The 19,318-nt window shown below is 41.0% G+C and overlaps 1 long non-coding RNA gene across 1 annotated transcript in view; it reads right to left on the bottom strand.

Moving 5' to 3' along the window:
- The window catches only part of LOC130367042 (uncharacterized), a 50,143-nt gene extending 48,386 nt beyond the window's left edge, over positions 1 to 1,757 (bottom strand). Inside the window, exon 1 of the long non-coding RNA XR_008892052.1 lies at positions 1,738 to 1,757. This is a non-coding gene — a long non-coding RNA (uncharacterized LOC130367042). The remainder of the gene's footprint in view (positions 1 to 1,737) is intronic.
- Between the last annotated feature and the right edge of the window lie 17,561 nt (positions 1,758 to 19,318).

Below are 19,318 nucleotides of genomic sequence, written 5' to 3'. Positions count from 1 at the left end.
CTAAACCATGCTCTGGTATCATGAATACAAGGGGTTCATGCCATCTGACCCTAGGGTAACAAGATCTGCCCTCATCGCAACTCGCTACCACAGGGTTAATTCCCTTTTATTAATTCCCTTTTTTTTTTTACTTTTTTTTTTTAAGTCCCCATAGAAGGCTATAACATGCAATCTTGTGATTGCATACACTGTTCAATGCTGAGCTTTGGCTCAGCATTGATCAGTGTTATTGTTACTCTGCTGCTCCAGCCTGCAGAGCCTGGCCAGAGCTTAAGAGCACCGATCGGACATCAAGAAGGCAGGTGTGGGCCCTCCCGCTGTCCACTCAGCTGATCGGGACATTGCGATTTTGCTGCGGATGTCCTGATCAGCATCGCTGAGATAACCAGCACCATTAACTCCCACATTTTAAAGGGTTAATGGCTGGTATTGGCCCAATTGGCGATGTCTGGCATTAAATGCTGATGAGAACCCACTGGGTATGAAGCTTGCTCAGCTCGTGAGCATGCTTCCAACCCTGGTCATGGGACCAGGGCATACAGATATGTCTTTCGTCCTTAACCCTTTAAAGACGCAGGGTTTTTCAGTTTTTGCATGTTTGTTTTTTCCTCATCACCTTCTAAAAATAATAACACTTTCAATTTTGCACCTACAAATCCATATGATGGCTTATTTTTTGTGCCACCAATTCTACTTTGTAATGAGATCAGTCATTTTACCCCAAAATCTATGACGAAACGGAAAAAAATCAGTGTGCGACAAAATGAAAAAAAGGCCATTTTGTAAATTTTGGGGGCTTCCGTTTCTACACAGTAAATTTTTGGGTAAAAATGACACATTTTCTTTATTCTGTAGGTCCATATGGTTAAAAGGATACCCTACTTATATAGGTTTGATTTTGTATTGCTTCTGAAAAAAATCATAACTACATGCAGGAAAATATATACATTTAAAATTGTCCTATTCTGACCCCTATAACTTTTTTATTTTTCCATTTTTCCATGCATTTTTTTTATGGTATAAAAAGTGACCAACATTTTTTTTGGCGCATACTACATTGACCGTGGGGTTTAAGTAAGGATATATTTTGATAGTTCAGACATATACGCACGCAGCGATACCACATATGTTTATTTTTATTTACCGTTTTTTTTATTGGGAAAAGGGGGTGATTCAAACTTTTATTAGGGAAGGGGTTAACTGATCTTAACTTTTTTTTATCTTTTTTTGGAGTTATAGTCCCCATAGGGGACTATAACATACAGTACAATGATTCAATGTACTGATCACTGCCATTGATTGCTCAAGCCTGGATTTCAGGCTTGGAGCAATCAATCGCCAATCAGACGTGCAGGAGGAAGGTAAGGAACCCTCCTGTTGCATTCTAGCTGATCGGGACATCGCGATTTTACAGCGATGGTCCCGATCAGCCCGACTGAGCTGCCAGGAAGCTTTTACTTTCACTTTAGACGCGGCGATCAACTTTGATCACCGCGTCTAAAGAGTTAATGCCCGATATCAGCCCGATCGGTGATGTCCGGCATTAGCCACGGGTCCTGGTTGCTTATAGCAACCGGGACCCACCGGGTATGATGCGCGCTCACCTGCTGAGCACGCGTCATACCTCGGGAGCCGCTTATGGATGTTTATAAAGGTTAAGGGGCTAAAGGGGTACTCTGGCCCTAGACATCTTCCGTGATTGCAGGGGACCCCCGCAACCTCTCATGTAGCACCCACCTGTCTCAGCTGCACACAGCGCTGGAGGCTCTGTTTCTGAAGTCTCACGACCACGGGGCTGGAGTATCGTGATGTCACAACTCCGGAGTATCGTGACATCACAATACTCCGCCCTGTGGTCGTGAGGCTTCAGACATGGAGCCTCAAGCCCTGCATGCAGCTGAGACAGGTGGGTGCTGCATAAGAGATTGCGGGGGTCCCTGCGATCAGACATCTTATCCCCAATCCTTTGCACAGGGGATAAGATATTTTAGGGCCGGAGTACCCCTTTAAGTACCAGGACTCAAGGACATACCTGTAAGCCCTTAGTCCTTCATAAATTTAAAACTTTATTATTAAAAAAAATTCCCTTGTTGTGGCTTGTATACTTACCTTTATTTCATCACATTAATAGCATTGGACTTAGGTTAGAGTTGTATTGCTACTTGATAATACTTCTCCCATCACCATTTCTGTAGTGTAAAAAATGTTTTCATTAAAGTGAATTATCGACACTCACCATAGAGTGAATTACAGTTAAATGCATCATTAATATCTGTCTGCTCCTCTCATGTCTATGAATATCACACAGTCATTTCAACTCTTCTGCTACAGAAATGTCAAAAAGCTGTCAAGAGCAATCTTGGAGAAAAATAACTATTTCACATTTAGAGGACAGTGCTCAATTTTCATTGTTAATAAGACACTTGTCACACAAATGCGTACTAGCATTGCCATTTTATGTTGATTATCCTATTCTAATAGATGGTATTAGTGAACACGTCCTTTATCCAACAGCTAAATTACAGGAATCCAGAACACATCATTTCAGTGAACATGAGAGCATCCTATAAGATCATTTTCTTTAGATCAGAGGCTACATAAAGACCAAAAAGTGAGTGCTGGTATAATGATCTTGGGAGCCATGGCATATGACAGTGGGTCACTCCTTCGAGTCAAGGGACAATTAGGTTATGTTCATACCACAGAATTTCCATGCAGAATTCTCGTTGAATTAAACGGGATTCTGTGGCGCTGTGCACATAGCGGAATTTCTGTGCCAGTAAATTACATTTTCCGTGTCCACAGAAAGAATGAACCTGCTCATTCTTTCTGTGGACACCACACGGAATGCATAGCCGTCTATAAGATGGTGCATTCCTGTACGGTCCTAGTAACGGCATATTGTGCCAGCGCCTGCAGTCTGTGGAATGTCCACAAGGAGATTTTCTGTGTGGACATTCTGAGATGTGAACATAACCTAAAAGCTTTGATATATATGTCTTGTGGTAATGTGTTGTCTGTCATATCAGGGCTTCTTACTTTTTAGAAGGTTAATGCTCACCCACACACAGCAATGGTTTCACAGGAATGTCTTCATCAGCTTGCAACACTTCCGTTGCTGCCAAGTTGCAAGATTTATCACCGATTGAGCATTTATGGGACCAGCTAGTATTCCATCTTCGGCAACCTATGAGTGTCCAAGATCTACAGGCCCAGCTGCAACATCTGGGGGAAAATGTACAGCAGGATGCCATATGGAACTTGTATGCCTCCATATCTAATAGTATCTCAACTCATATACAACACAGTACTAGAGCTTCCTTTCAGTACAGTGCTTCTCACTAAACATATCATTTCACTCTACATCCTAATCAGGGCTGGTGCAAGGATTTTTGACACCCTAGGAAAAAGCTAATTTTGCTGCCCCCTTGACTCCTGCCATTGACACACCCCACCTTACTACTGGGTTGACACACTGTAAGAAACCCCTCCTCATTTTATCTCCTTACTACTGGTGTGATACACTGTAACAAACCCCCTCCTCATGTAATCCCCTTAATACTGGGGTGACAGTTTTCTGGATGTCAGGACCTGGAGAAATAACTTTTTTGAGAAAGGCAGAATGGCACCACCATCAAGAGGACCCTCTAGGTGGCTACATATTTTGCCTATAGGTGGAGCCAGCCCTGATTATAATCTCTTAGATATATTATCATTCCATTCACACATATAAAGTTTCATTCAATTCCAACAACTCCTTCTTGGTGCCTTTTTGCCAATGAGTGTTTATTAAATGGTTGAAAATAAATACTCAAATAAATTGTTTTATCAGAGACAAATATCAATTCTTAGGAATACAGTAGCATATAACACATGTAGGGACAGGATTGCTTAGAAGGGTACCTGAAAACATCTTTTAAAATCAACTGGTGCCAGAAAGAGTACCTGTCACCAAATAAAATGTTTAATATAGTGTTCCTTGTGTATTTAGCAGACACTTTCCTATTCACTTTTGAAATTATCAACAGAAATATGTTTAAAATGTAATAGAATATACTGCCACTAGGTGGCTCTGTTCTGTTCCCTGCTCCAATTAATACAGTGAGTTTGGTCTCCTCCTGGCCTGGCAGAAGACCAAACTCAGGAAGTGCTTCTCTGCGCTGAGCTTGATTGACAGCTGCACAGAAAGTGACAGATCCACAGATTCTCACAGAAAGCTGCACAGACTGAAACCTGCAGGAGAGGCTCACTGATAGCAAAACAGACTGAAACATGCACAGAGCCTAAGATTTTCTATTCATCACAGCACTGCAACTCTGTGAGATCGGAAGTGGTCCCCCAGCAGGCTTCAGTGATGAGATGCCTGCTGGGAAATGCCCACTCTCTCCTGCTGGGAAAATGCACGATATGAGCAAGTATAAAGGTAAGATACGCAGCTTTTTAAAGCTCTGAAATGTTTTTAAGGGCTGGAGGGGTGTTAGGAGAAGTTATGGAACATAGTCTGAACTGTTTATTTGGTGACAGGTACTCTTTAAATAGATTTGTAAATTACTTCTATTTAAAAATCTTAATTCTTCCAGTACTTATCTGCTGCTGTATGCTCCAGAGGAAGTTCTTTTCTTTTTTTTACTTTCTTTTCTGTCTGACCACACACCTCTGTCCGTGTCAGGAACTTTCCAGAGCAGGGTAGGTTTGCTATGGGGATTTTCTACTACTCTGGACAGTTCCTGATTTGAACAGAGGTGTCAGCAGAGAGCACTGTGGTCAGACAGAAAATAAATTACAAAAGAAAAGAACTTCCTGTGGAGCATATATCAGCTGATAAGTACTGGAAGGATTAAGATATTTAAATAGAAGAAATTTACAAATCTGTTTAACTTTCTGGCACCAGTTGATTAAAAAAAATAATAATAATGTTTTCCACTGTAGTACACCTTTAATATTGCATCACCATTGTATTAATTGCACCATCAATTCAATGAAAAAAAACATACATTCTGTAGGAATTTCTGCAAATCATTCCACTTGTCTCATATATTACTGTATTGATCGAGTTTCTCTACCACCTTCCATCTGACTTTATCAAATACAAGGATAAACAACTTACCGTATTTATCGGCGTACAACACACACTTTTTAGGCTAAAATTTTTTGCCTAAAGTCTATGTGCGTGTTATACGCCGATACCCCCCAGGAAAGGCAGGGGGAGAGAGGCCGCTGCTGCCCGCTTCTCTCCCCCTGCCTTTCCTGGGGTCTAGAGCGCTGCTGCCGGCCCTTCTCTCCCCCTGGCTATCGGCGCCGCTGCCCGTTCTGTCCCCCTGACTATCGGTGCCGGCGCCCCATTGCCGGCACTGATAGCCAGGGGGAGAGAAGCGGCGCCGACAGCCAGGGGGAGAGAAGGGGCAGCGGCACCCATTGCCGGCGCCGCTGCCCCCCCCCATCCCCGGTGGCATAACTACCTGTTTTCGGGGTCGGGTCCGCGCTGCTGCAGGCCTCCGGCGTGCGTCCCCTGCATCGTTGCTATGCGCGGCGCACTGACGTCATGCGCCGCTCAGCGCATAGCAACGATGCAGGGGACGCACGCCGGAGGCCTGCAGCAGCGCGGACCCGACCCCAGCAACAGGTAATTATGCCACCGGGGATGGGGGGAGGCAACGGGGCAGCGGCGCTGGCAATGGGTGCCGCTGCCCCTTCTCTCCCCCTGGCTATCGGCGCCTGCAATGGGTCGCCGGCACGGATAGTCAGGGGGACAGAATGGGCAGCAGCGCCGATAGCCAGGGGGAGAGAAGGGCCGGCAGCAGGGCTCTAGACCCCAGGAAAGGCAGGGGGAGAGAAGCGGGCAGCAACGGCCTCTCTCCCCCTGCCTTTCCTGGGGGTGTATCGCGGTATACACGCGCACACACGCACCCTCATTTTACCATGGATATTTGGGTAAAAAACTTTTTTTACCCAAATATCCTTGGTAAAATGAGGGGGCGTGTTATAGGCCGGTGCGTGGTATACCCCGATAAATTCGGTAATTATAAATATCTGCAATAAAATTATCTTGAAAGAGGTATTCCAAATTAAAAAATTCCAAGGATAGGGGATAAGTGTCAGATCCTGATGTCCTGACTGTTCTGGACTAAATAGGGTTTTTCTTTTTTGTTAATAACATGTGAACAAAACAAAACATAATGGCCGGCATTTATCATTGTAGGTGTAAGTGAAGCATTTTTCTACACCTTTTTTGTGTGCTGGTAATGTGTAGGAGCACCAGATTTATTAAATGGTCGCAGTGCATTTGATAAATTTTGTGCAGGTCACATTTTCTGAAATTTCTCTGTTCACATACACCAAAAAGCTAAGCTAAGTCTGGGCTGGTGTAGTTTTAGAGACTTTTCATTGGCTTTGTGCCTTTTTTGAGCCTAAATAATAAAACCCCTCCATATCATGTGTATTGACAAAATCAGTGGATTGCAACTTAAAATCAGCAGAAATGTGTAAACAAAAAGGGGCAAAAAAAGCACAAATAGACCCTGCTTGCGCCTTTTTTGCGCCTTTTGTAGACACTAAAAACAGTCTAAAGACAATGATAAATGTCAGCCCTTGTTCCTATTCGAAAATTATGACTAAAAAGTCCTCCCTGGATGATCGGACAACTCACCATTTGTTCCTGGGGCAAACTGACAGGTCAGGCATTCGGCCCAGGCCAGAAAGGCTGGACAGTGAGGGGGATTTAAAACCATAAATGAGCACAGAGAGGGCCTAGCTATAAAATGGGGGCAGAGAGGGGCACTAACTATGATATAGTAAAACAAAATTAGGCCAACTACTATATTAGGGCACAAAGTGGTCACAATTACTATGTGGGACAATGCACATCGGGAGCTTGTACATCGGTGGGATTGTGCTGAATTAGGGGGCTAACAGGTTTGTCCAGCAGATGTTTGAAGATGAGTTGTAGCCAGGAGAAGTCTTCAAGAGGACCCTGGCCAGATGGAGAAGAAAAGGAAAAGTGAACAATGCTGAACAAAGAAGACATCACATGTGATTCACTTAAAGAAGACATTACCTGAGAGTCCCTTTATGTAACTGTAATCACATTATACTGTCTGCATACCCTGTGCATATCAACCTCTATATGGTCACTGTATGGGTGGAATGCTGGTCTGTGCTCAGGGAATTTTATTCAGTAGCAGTGTGGTAGTAATAGTATATGATGGTTGTATGTACGGTAATAATATTCCTCCTTGTATACTGGTATTATTGTTAATATGGGTCTCAGTAACAGTATGATGGTGGTAATGGTACTATTTTTCCTTGTATGCTAGCATTATTGGTAATATTGATCTCGCTATACTTGTATGGTATGATTTCCAATTTTTACTATGGGGTCCAGCCCTTATCTACGATAGAATATTTCAATTTGAATTGCTATACAGAGGCTAGTGCTACACCGTTATTTTTTTTATTTATTTTTTTTAGATATGATGCATTAAACCATTTTTACTAACATAATTTTTGCACAGAAAACTGGTCTTACATAAGGGAGGTATTTTCAGAGAAATTGTCCACTATGCATAAAGTATAATTCACTGAAAATTTGCCACACAAAACTAGTGTTTGGATAAAGGGATGGCATTTTCAAAGAGATGGCCTTTTGAGATTTTACTATATTATGTCAACCATCAAAATATTTAAGACTATGTCAACTTATTAAATAGAATAATGCTGTTCACATTATATGTTACTCATGAAATTTGAAACATATTTAGTTACCATTATAACTCTTAGAACAAAACCAATCCCCTGTATCCACATAGAAGATAGCTGGCACTACAGTCAACTAGTCCACTAGAACGAGTTATAAAGGTGTAGAAGAAAATAGGTACCACGCATAGTGCTCTGCTGGGGGTTGTAGTCTCTTATCTGTAGGCTATACCAAAGTGTAGAAAAATAAGTATTACTCCCATTGCTCTAGTTTTTCTTATATCCCTGTACTCTATCAGCCCCTGGTGTTTCTCGAGTCAGGTAAACTGCAGAACTTAGCAATTCTCACCATGTTGTGATTGTACATGCTCTTTTATCCTATTGGAACTCTCTTACGGCCATTTGTACTCCTTCACTATTATGTGTCTTGCCTGGGAAGAAATGTTTACAACATGAATAATGTCCATTTATAGCATCCCTTTCGAACTACATTTTGGAGCTACCGTAGTATGTTTTTTTTTTTTACTTTTACTCCAACTAAAAGCCACCAATGGTTTATTGATGGCCACTTCTTTCAGTATCAGATTGTTTTTAAAAAAAATAGGCCAATTGTTTATAATGCTTTGCAAGATAACTACAGCATATCTGAATGAAAAAAACAAACAAAAACAAAGCAGCATCTCTTTTTCTTGCCATCTTTCCTCTTTTTATATATTTTTTAGTTCCTAACTGGTCTATAAGCCACCAATGGTTTATTGATTATGTGTCTTGCCATTTGTACTCCTTTAAAATTATGTGTCATGCTGAACCAATCCCGGACACTATTGGACATCTGTGCAGACAATCTAAAGATGGTATGGAGTACCATTTAGGTTGTTGCAGCTGTGTAGGATGGAGTTTTTCAAAATTCTTTCTTGACAAAATTCACCACATTCCTTCTTGAGAAAAAGTTTGCACTTTGGTAAGGATCTTACTTGTAAGATTTATTTTAAGGAGTTTGTAAAAACCATATATAACCCCTATCTAAAAGTTCAAGGGGTTACCCACCCAGTACTTAACTGTCAGACAGTAATGGAAATGCTTAGGAAGGATCCATGCTTGTCTTGGGGCTAAATGGCTATGTTGTGCTTCTGCTATAACGCTGATGATTTCTTTTTGTGAAATGGCTATTTCCTGTTGAAGTTCCCTCCCTCCAACTACATGTCCCATAATACCTTGTTTGTAAGTGTGAGGTCACTTTTCTCCCTAACAAACATTAGCGACTCAACCCATTGAAGCACAGGTGAGTTGCCTTTTATGATCTGCTGTAATCAATAGACCAGTGTTTTCTAACCAAGGTGCCTCCAACTTTTGCAAAATTACAATTCACTGCAGAATGATCTCCCTCACACACAGCGATCGCTCAACCCATTGAAGCAGACAGGCTCCTTTGAACACCTGACTAGTGATGTAATGTCTGGGGCCGCACTGCAACCTGGGAAAACCCAGGACAACAGTCTTTTTGAATACTGTTAAAAATAAACATCTGGGCAGAAATCACATAAGAATTGCGAGACCACCATCAAACATAGGTACAGACACTATATCATGAACTACACTAATTTTACAGCCTCTGTAGCATAGTCAAATAAAAAAAAATCCTGGAATACCCTTTAGCTTGTACCTTTCTCTATGTATTAGGTTCAAGGCATCACTACTACACTACAGTATTACCATGATTAGGCTTAATAATAAATGGGAAAGTTATAAAGTTTTTATGACTGTGTTTAGGGTAGGAAAGGGACACATTTTTGTGCCAGCCCTTGGTTTGTGCAAGAATGAAACCTTTTGCCTTTTACACCAGCAGCGCCTGTTTTTAAAATATGGGGGGAATCTTAGTAGAAAGGGGTCCTGGCCTAATATCTCTAATTTGCTACAATATACGCTAGCAAGCTAAAGTACTGTATTTTGTGTAGATTTTAAAGCATGGCATGTGGAGCAGTAGCTGCAGCATGCTCCTCTAATTGAATTGGCTGAATCCTATTGGTTTTACAAAGAACCAGAGTATGAATTACCATTCTTAGTAAATTTGCTCATAAGGTCTTTCCTTCATTCCAGCTCTTTCAACTCTCTCAACTCCTCTGGCTTTAAATTAAGAAACAATTTAGCATAAACCAATGCTTTGACATCTTTGAGGACCTGATTATAAAACATTTCTAGACTACTTCCTGTTTGTCATGGGGTGCAGAAGTAAATTTTTCCTTTCCTGTATAACCTCATTGTTGCACATTTGTACTGATTTCCAGTTTTCTGTCTTTCTCATCTTTATCCAAACAGAAGGAGATACACATTCTATGTCATTAAAAGAAAATCCATTTTAACCCCTTAAGGCCTCAGGGTTTTTCCGTTTTTGCACTTTCGTTTTTTTCCTCCTTACCTTTTAAAAATCATAACCCTTTCAATTTTCCACCTAAAAATCCATATTATGGCTAATTTTTTGCGTTGCCAATTCTACTTTGCAGTGACATTAGTCATTTTAACCAAAAATGCACGGCGAAACGGAAAAAAAAATCATTGTGCCACAAAATCGAAGAAAAAATGCCATTTTGTAATTTTTGGGGGCTTCCGTTTCTACGCAGTGCATATTTCGGTAAAAATTACATCTTATCATTATTCTGTAGGTCCATACGGTTAAAATGATACCCTACTTATATAGGTTTGATTTTGTCGCACTTCTGGAAAAAATCCTAACTACACGCAGGAAAATTTATACGTTTAAAAATGTCATCTTCTGACCCCTATAACTTTTTTATTTTTCCATGTACAGGGCGGTATGAGGACTCATTTTTTGCGCCGTGATCTGAAGTTTTTATCGGTATGATTTTTGTTTTGATCGGACTTTTTGATCACTTTTTATTCATTTTTTAATGGTATAAAAAGTGACCAAAAATGCGCTTTTTTTGACTTTGGAATTTTTTTGCGTGTACGCCATTGACCGTACGGTTTAATTAATGATATATTTTTATAGTTTGGACATTTAAGCACGCGGCGATACCACATATGTTTATTTATTTATTTTTTTTAAACTGTTTTATTTTTTTTATGGGAAAAGGGGGGTGATTCAAACTTTTATTGGGGAAGGGGTTAAATGACCTTTATTAACACTTTTTTTACATATTTTTTGCAGTGTTATAGGTCCCATAGGGACCTATAACACTGCACACACTGATCTTTTACACAGATCACAGGCGTGTATTAACACGCCTGTGATCAGTGTTATCAGCGCTTGACTGCTCCTGCCTGGATCTCAGGCACGGAGCAGTCATTCGCCGATCGGACACCGAGGAGGCAGGTAAGGGCCCTCCTGGTGTCATGCCAGCTGTTTGGGACGCCGCAATTTCACCGCGGCGGTCCCGAACAGCCCGACTGAGCAGCCGGGTCACTTTCACTTTCGCCTTAGAAGCGGCGGTCAGCTTTGACCGCCGCTTCTAAAGGGTTAATACCGCACATCGCCGCGATCGGCGATGTGTGGTATTAGCCGCGGGTCCCGGCCGTTGATGAGCGCCGGGACAGACGCGATATGATGCGGGATCGCGGCGCGATCCCGCTTCATATCGCGGGAGCCGGCGCAGGACGTAAATATACGTCCTGCGTCGTTAAGGGGTTAAAGGGGTATTCCAGGCAAAACCTTTTTTTTATATATCAACTGGCTCCAGAAAGTTAAACAGATTTGTAAAGTACTTCTATTAAAAAATCTTAATCCTTCCAATAGTTATTAGCTTCTGAAGTTTTCTGTCTAACTGCTTAATGATGATGTCACGTCACGGGAGCTGTGCATGATGGGAGAATATCCCTTGCATGATGGGAGAATATCCCCATAGGAGCTGGACAGCTCCCGGGACGTGAGTGATCAGAAAGCAGTTAGACAGAAAACAGCAACTCAACTTCAGAAGCTAATAACTATTGGAAGAATTAAGATTTTTTAATAGAAGTGATTTACAAATCTGTTTAACTTTCTGGAGCCAGTTGATATATATAAAAAAAAGTTTTTGCCTGGAATACCCCTTTAACCCCTTAAGGACGCAGGACGTAAATGTACGTCCTGGTGCGGTGGTACTTAACGCACCAGGACGTACATTTACGTCCTAAGCATAACCGCGGGCATCGGAGCGATGCCCGTGTCATGCGCGGCTGATCCCGGCTGCTGATCGCAGCCAGGGACCCGCCGGCAATGGCCGACGCCCGCGATCTCGCGGGCGTCTGCCATTAACCCCTCAGGTGCCAGGATCAATACAGATCCCGGCATCTGCGGCAGTTCGCGATTTAAATGAACGATCGGATCGCCCGCAGCGCTGCTGCGGGGATCCGATCATTCATAACGCCGCACGGAGGTCCTCTCTCCTTCCTCCGTGCGGCTCCCGGAATCTCCTGCTCTGGTCTGTGATCGAGCAGACCAGAGCAGAAGATGACCGAAAACACTGATCTGTTCTATGTCCTATACATAGAACAGATCAGTATTAGCAATCATGGTATTGCTATGAATAGTCCCCTATGAGGACTATTCAAGTGTAAAAAAAAATGTAAAAAAATGTAAAAGTAAAAGTAAAAAAAAAGTGAAAAATCCCCTCCCCCAATAAAAAAGTAAAACGTCCGTTTTTTCCTATTTTACCCCCAAAAAGCGTAAAAAAATTTTTTATAGACATATTTGGTATCGCCGCGTGTGTAAAGTTCCGAACTATTAAAATAAAATGTTAATGATCCCGTACGGTTAACGGCGTGAACGAAAAAAAATAAAAAAGTCCAAAATTCCTACTTTTTTAATACATTTTATTAAAAAAAAAGTTATAAAAAATGTATTAAAAGTTTTTTATATGCAAATGTGGTATCACAAAAAAGTACAGATCATGGCGCAAAAAATTAGCCCCCATACCGCCGCTTATACGGAAAAATAAAAAAGTTATAGGTCATCAAAATAAAGGGATTATAAACGTACTAATTTGGTTAAAAAGTTTGTGATTTTTTTTAAGCGCAACAATAATATAAAAGTATATAATAATGGGTATCATTTTAATCGTATTGACCCTCAGAATAAAGAACACATGTCATTTTTACCATAAATTGTACGGCGTGAAAACAAAACCTTCCAAAATTAGCAAAATTGCGTTTTTCGTTTTAATTTCCCCACAAAAATAGTGTTTTTTGGCTGCGTCATACATTTTATGATATAATGAGTGATGTCATTACAAAGCACAACTGGTCGCGCAAAAAACAAGTCCTCATACTAGTCTGTGGATGAAAATATAAAAGAGTTATGATTTTTAGAAGGCGAGGAGGAAAATATGAAAACATAAAAATTTTATTGTCTGAGTCCTTAAGGCCAAAATGGGCTGAGTCCTTAAGGGGTTAAGGTTACAGTTCCACATAGCGCATATGCAGCATATTTTGCTGCATCACTGCTGCTGCCTATTTTCCTACACATTGAGATCAATGTGAAGCAAAATCAGCAGCAGAAAATTTTCTGCAAAATATGATGCATATATACGCTATGTGGGGCCGTACCGTAAATATAAAAACCCAAAGCGCATATTGGACCTAGTGTTTCTCATTTATTTAATACTTTCCTTTGATCAACCTCTTTGTTAGACTTATGACATTTTTTTTTTTTCAACTTATGTATGATCGTTAATCTATTTTAACCCCTTATGGACAGGGCCATTTTTCAGTTTTTGCACTTTCGTTATTCCTCCTCACCTTCTAAAAATCATAACATTTTAAATTTTCCACCTTCAGACCCATATGAGGGCTTGTTTTTTGTGCAACCAATTTTATTTTGTAAAACCATTAATCATTTCACCACAAAAGCTATGGCAAAAACATTAACAAAAATATTTGTGGGGCAAAATTGAAAATAAACCCCACCATTTTGTACATTTTGGGGGCTTTTGATTCTATGTAGTGTACTTTTCAGTAAACATGACACCTTATCTTTATTTTGTAGATCCATTTACTACTTTAAAAAAATATAGGGATGTTTGAGGACTTATTTCTTTTGCCATAATGTGGAGTTTTTATCCGGACCATTTTTATTCTGATGACACCTGTTGAATGTGTTTTTTCTAGTATATGAAATGACCAAAAATACTCATTTCTGGAATTAAATTTCTTTTTTTTACGCTTGCACCTTTGACCATGTGGTTTAATTAACATTATATTTTAATAGTATGGATATTTATGCACGCGGCAATACCACACATGTTTAGGTTTTATTTATTTTTTACATTTTTTTATTTGGAAAATGGGAAAAGGGTGGTGATTTTAACTTTTATTAGGGAAGGGGTTAATGCATATGTATCTCTTTTTTGTTTTTTTTACACTTTTTTTAGTCCCCCATAGGGGACTATAACATGCAATCTTTAGATTGCACACACTTATCAATACTTCTCCATAGGAGAGCACTGTGATCAGTGTTATCGGTGCTCCATTGCTTCAGCCTGGCAAAGCTGAATGCCAGGCTGGAGCACGGATCGGGCAGCAGGAAGGTAAGAGACCTCCTGCCATTTTTGGGATGCTGAGGTTTCACCGCAGCAGTCCTGATCAGCCCACTGAGCTAGCTGGGAACGGAATTAACCATTTTCAACTTTGATTGCGGCATCTAAAGAGCTAATTCCGGACATCAGCCCAATCGGCCATTAGCCGCGGGTCCTGGTTGTTGATAACTGGGACCCACCAGCTACTGAGCGCCCGTCATACAGCGGGACCCCGCAGTGAACATACATATATGTCCATTTGCGGGAAGAGGATAAATTCCATGAATGATTAAAGGAAAATTGTCATCAGTCTTACCTGCACTAACCTATTGGTGCAGATGTGTAGTGCGGGTGACAGTGATGACAACAATACTTACCTGTCCCTGCTCCGTAGTGCCGTTTTCCCTCTATCTTTCTTTCTTATCCTCTATCCATTTCTACCATTCTGGTAGCGGGCTTATGGCATGGGCAGAGCTTCCGGACATCAATGCTGTTGTTTCCCAAGGCCTGCTTGCAGCGGGGATCAGCAGGGAAACAGCAGCAGTGATGTCAGGAAGCTCCACCCATGCCCCGAGCCCACTGCCAGAACGGAAGATACGGAACAAGATAGCCGGATCACAGAACAGGGACAGGTAAGTATGGTTGTCATCTTATAACTCGCACTATACACCTTTACCAATAGGTTAGTGCGGGTTACACTGATGACAATCTTTCTTTAAAAAAAACTGGAAGGCAAAAAATTTATTTAGACATAGCGATTCATTCAGATTATTAGCAGTTTTATTTATTACCGTTAAGGAGCCCTCCACTGGGGTCTTCAACTCACTTGTTTCCACTTGGTACTCCTCTGTGTGCTTCTTCATGTGTCTTCTTTACATGCATTTCTTGAGAGGGTCATTAATACGTGAATGAGTTACCCTTTTTCTGAAAACCTGAAAAGCTTTTTTCTTTTTTGTTTACTCACTCTGTTTAATTCCTTCAAAGTACTTAAATCTGAAGTCCAATATTCATGATTAATTCGACTCAGGACATGTTTTTTTTTTCTTTTCTTACTTTTTTTTTACTTTTATAACTTGCTAATCACAGTTTATATTTCTTTCTTTCTTCACAGGAATTAAGCATTTTTCCAGTGTTTTAGAAAAGTTGGTATTGATTTTCTGTCAGCCTTGTTCTACGTTCCGTTCTTCCTTTACAATGTTCTACTGTTGTTCTCTCATATTCTAACTTATTCCTCTCTAGCACCAGGTGCATCAATCTGGATGAATACTCTAATTGGATCTACTCGGTAAGGAAACTTTTATCATTAGAGAATTGAGACACGTCTCTATAAACTCTTAGACCCTGAAGAACTCTATTGCTTTTACTGTAGGATTTTACAGAGTATACAGACCAAAACTATTTCACTTTCCTCTCCCTTCAAATTCCAAGATTTTAGTGCTTAACATTTACCATGTGATCTTTAACATAACACTTTTTAGAAAGTTCAGTATCGTCATCCCTGCCTTTATTCAATGCTATACCTGTAGCCTCTCGGCCATAAAACACTATTATCTTCTAGTTCCATTCTTAAATACATTTATAGTGAGCATAGTGATTTCCTCCAACTACAACTCAGTAGTGCCTATGAAAGTAACTGTAACAGAGAATAGTAGTGTGAACATACCCCTGTAAGAGTATGTTCACACTACGGAATTCCTACGGAACCTTCAGGATCTAAAGACTGTGTGGAAGAATGGACTAAAATCACACTAGAGAAATGCATACCACTAGTTTCCCCATACAGAAGTTGTCTTGAAGCTGTCATTACAACAAAGGCTTTTGATAAACAAAGTATATACTTTGTCCTGTGTCATTTCAAATTATTAGCTTTTTTTATTAGCCTTTTTTCTATTACATGTGCATTTCAAATTATTACACATAACTTAATTTCTGAGCCTAGTTGTTTTGATTTCTGTATGGATTACTTGGATTGATATTTTTTATATGTTTTGGCTTATGTATGGATTACTTGGATTGTTATCAACATCTAGTGAAAATTTCATGTCAGTAGCACCTTTGGAAATATATTTTGGGAGAAAAATGGTAGCGTGTTTAATACAACTGCTGTATCTCTTTGAGCAATAGAAAAATAGTAGGACATTTTTAATGAAGACTATTTTGAAAGTTGCTTAATTTTGCATTTAGCAAACAAATGAATAACAAAATAATAGTGCAAAGGTGCAAATAGGAATGCATGTATTGTCTATAGATATATATTGCTCTTTTATGGTGTGCCTTTTTTTTTTTTCCAGAGGGTTCATAGACTCAATATTCCTTCTCTTTGATCTACTTAACCCCTTAAGGCCTGAGCCCTTTTTCACCTTAAGGACTCAGCCATTTTTTGCAAATCTGACCACTGTCACTTTAAACATTAATAACTCTGGAATGCTTTTAGTTATCATTCTGATTCCGAGATTGTTTTTTCGTGACATATTCTACTTTAACGTAGTGGTAAAATTTTTTGGTAACTTGCATCCCTTCTTGGTGAAAAATCCCAAAATTTGATGAAAAATTTGAAAATTTTGCATTTTTCTAACTTTGAAGCTCTCTGCTTGTAAGGAAAATGGATATTCCAAATAATTTTTTTTTTATTCACATATACAATATGTCTAATTTATATTTGCATCATAAAATTGATGAGTTTTTACTTTTGGAAGACACCAGAGGGCTTCAAAGTTCCGCAGCAATTTTCCAATTTTTCACAAAATTTTGAAACTCGCTTTTTTTCAGTGACCAGTTCAGGTTTGAAGTGGATTTGAAGGGTCTTCATATTAGAAATACCCCATAAATGACCCCATTATAAAAACTGCACCCCCCAAAGTATTCAAAATGACATTCAGTAAGCGTTTTAACCCTTTACGGGTTTCACAGGAATAGCAGCAAAGTGAAGGAGAAAATTCACAATCTTCATTTTTTACACTCGCATGTTCTTGTAGACCCAATTTTTGAATTTTTGCAAGGGGTAAAAAGGAGAAAATTTTTACTTGTATTTGAAACCCAATTTCTCTTGAGTAAGCACATACCTCATATGTCTATGTAAAGTGTTCGGCGGGCGCAGTAGAGGGCTCAGAAGGGAAGGAGCGTCAAATGGTTTTTGGGGGGCATGTCACCTTTAGGAAGCCCCTATGGTGCCAGAACAGCAAAAAAAAAACACATGGCATACCATTTTGGAAACTAGACCCCTCGGGGAACGTAACAAGGGGTAATGTGAACCTTAATACCCCACATGATTCACGACTTTTGCATATGTAAAAAAAAAAAAAAAATGTTTTACCTAAAATGCTTGGTTTCCCTAAAGTTTTACATTTTTAAAAAGGGTAATAGCAGAAAATACCCCCCAAAATTTGAGCTGTTGCAAAACTACAACTCCCAGCAAGCGCTGACAGACTGTACATGCTGAGAGTTTTAGTTTTGCAACAGCTGTAGGCACACTGGTTATGTATCACGGAGTTTGTGACCTTACTCAGTGTTTCAAAACCAGTGTACCTCCAGTTGTTGCAAAACTACAACTCCCAGCATGTACGGTGCATGGTGTAAGGTGACTGCTGGGAGTTGTAGTTTGCAACAGCTGGAGGCACACCGGTCGTGAAACACTGAGTTAGGGAGAAAAAAAAAACTCTGTTTCACAACCAGTGTGCCTTCAGCTGTTGCAAAACTACAACTCTCAGCAGTCACCGACAGCCAACGGGCATGCTGGTAGTTGTAGCTATGCAACCAGCAGATGCACCACTACAACTCCCAGCATGCACTTTAGCTGTTTGTGCAAGCTGGGAGTTGTAGTTCTACAACAGCTGAAGGTACACTTTTCCATAGAAAAAATGTGCCTCCAGCTGTTGCAAAACCATAAGTCCCAGCATGCCCATAAGGGAATGCTGGGAGTTGTGGTGGTCTGCCTCCTGCTGTTGCATAACTACAGCTCCCAGCATGCCCTTTTTGCATGCTGGGAGCTGTTGCTAAGCAACAGCAGGAGGCTGTAACTCACCTCCTGCTGCTGCTCCATCGCAGGCTGTCCCTCACCGCCGCCGTCGCTCCTGGGGCCCCGATCCCAACATGGACGCCGGGGATCGGGGTCCCCAGCACCCAGGGTCGTCTTCCCGCACCCGCTCACGCCCTCCGGAAGAGGGGCGGAGCGGGTGCAGGAGTGACACCCGCAGCAGGCGCCCTGATTGGTCGGCCGGTATTCCGGCCGACAAATCAGGGCGATCGTGAGGTGGCACCAGTGCCACCTCACCCCTGCAGGCTCTGGCTATTCGGGGCCGTCAGAGACGGCCCCGAACAGCCACAAATTCCAGGTCACCGGGTCACTGGAGACCCGATTGACCCGGAATCGCCGCAGATCGCTGGACTGAATTGTCCAGCGATCTGCGGCAATCGCCGACATGGGGGGGCATAATGACCCCCCTGGCCGATATGCCGGGATGCCTGCTGAACGATTTCAGCAGGCATCCGGCTCCGGTCCCCAACCGGCTAGCGGTGGGGACCGGAATTCCCACGGGCGTATGGATACGCCCTGCGTCCTTAAGGACTCGGAATGCAGGGCGTATCCATACGCCTTGCGTCCTTAAGAGGTTAAAGGGGTACTCCAGTGGAAAACAACTTATTTTAAATCCACTGGTGCCAGAAAGTTAAACAGATTTGTAAATTACTTCTATTAAAAAATCTTAATCCTTCCAGTACTTATCAGCTGCCGTTTACTACAGAGAAAGTTCTTTTCTTTTTGAATTTCTTTTCTGTCTGTCCACAGTGCTCTCTGCTGACACCTCTGTCCATGTCAGGAACTGTCCAGAGCAGGATAGGTTTGCTATGGGGATTTGCTCCTGCTCTGGATAGTTCCTGACAAGGACAGAGATGACAGCAGAGAGCACTGTGGATAGACAGAAAATAAATTCTCTGCAGTATACATCAGCTGATAAGTATTGGAAGGATTACAATTTTTTTAATAGAAGTAATTTACAATAGAAGTAATTTCTGGAGCCAGTTGATTTAAAAAAAATTGTTTTTCAACGGAGTTCCCCTTTAATCTACCAGGTGTTATCCCAATATTGAATGCTCTGGAAGTTCCCATCAACAATGTGTAACTG

Source organism: Hyla sarda, chromosome 4, assembly GCF_029499605.1.
Source record: "Hyla sarda isolate aHylSar1 chromosome 4, aHylSar1.hap1, whole genome shotgun sequence".
Classification (NCBI taxonomy): domain Eukaryota; kingdom Metazoa; phylum Chordata; class Amphibia; order Anura; family Hylidae; genus Hyla; species Hyla sarda.
The sequence above is the reverse complement of the archived record's forward strand: the minus strand, read 5'-3'. Positions and strand labels throughout refer to the sequence as shown.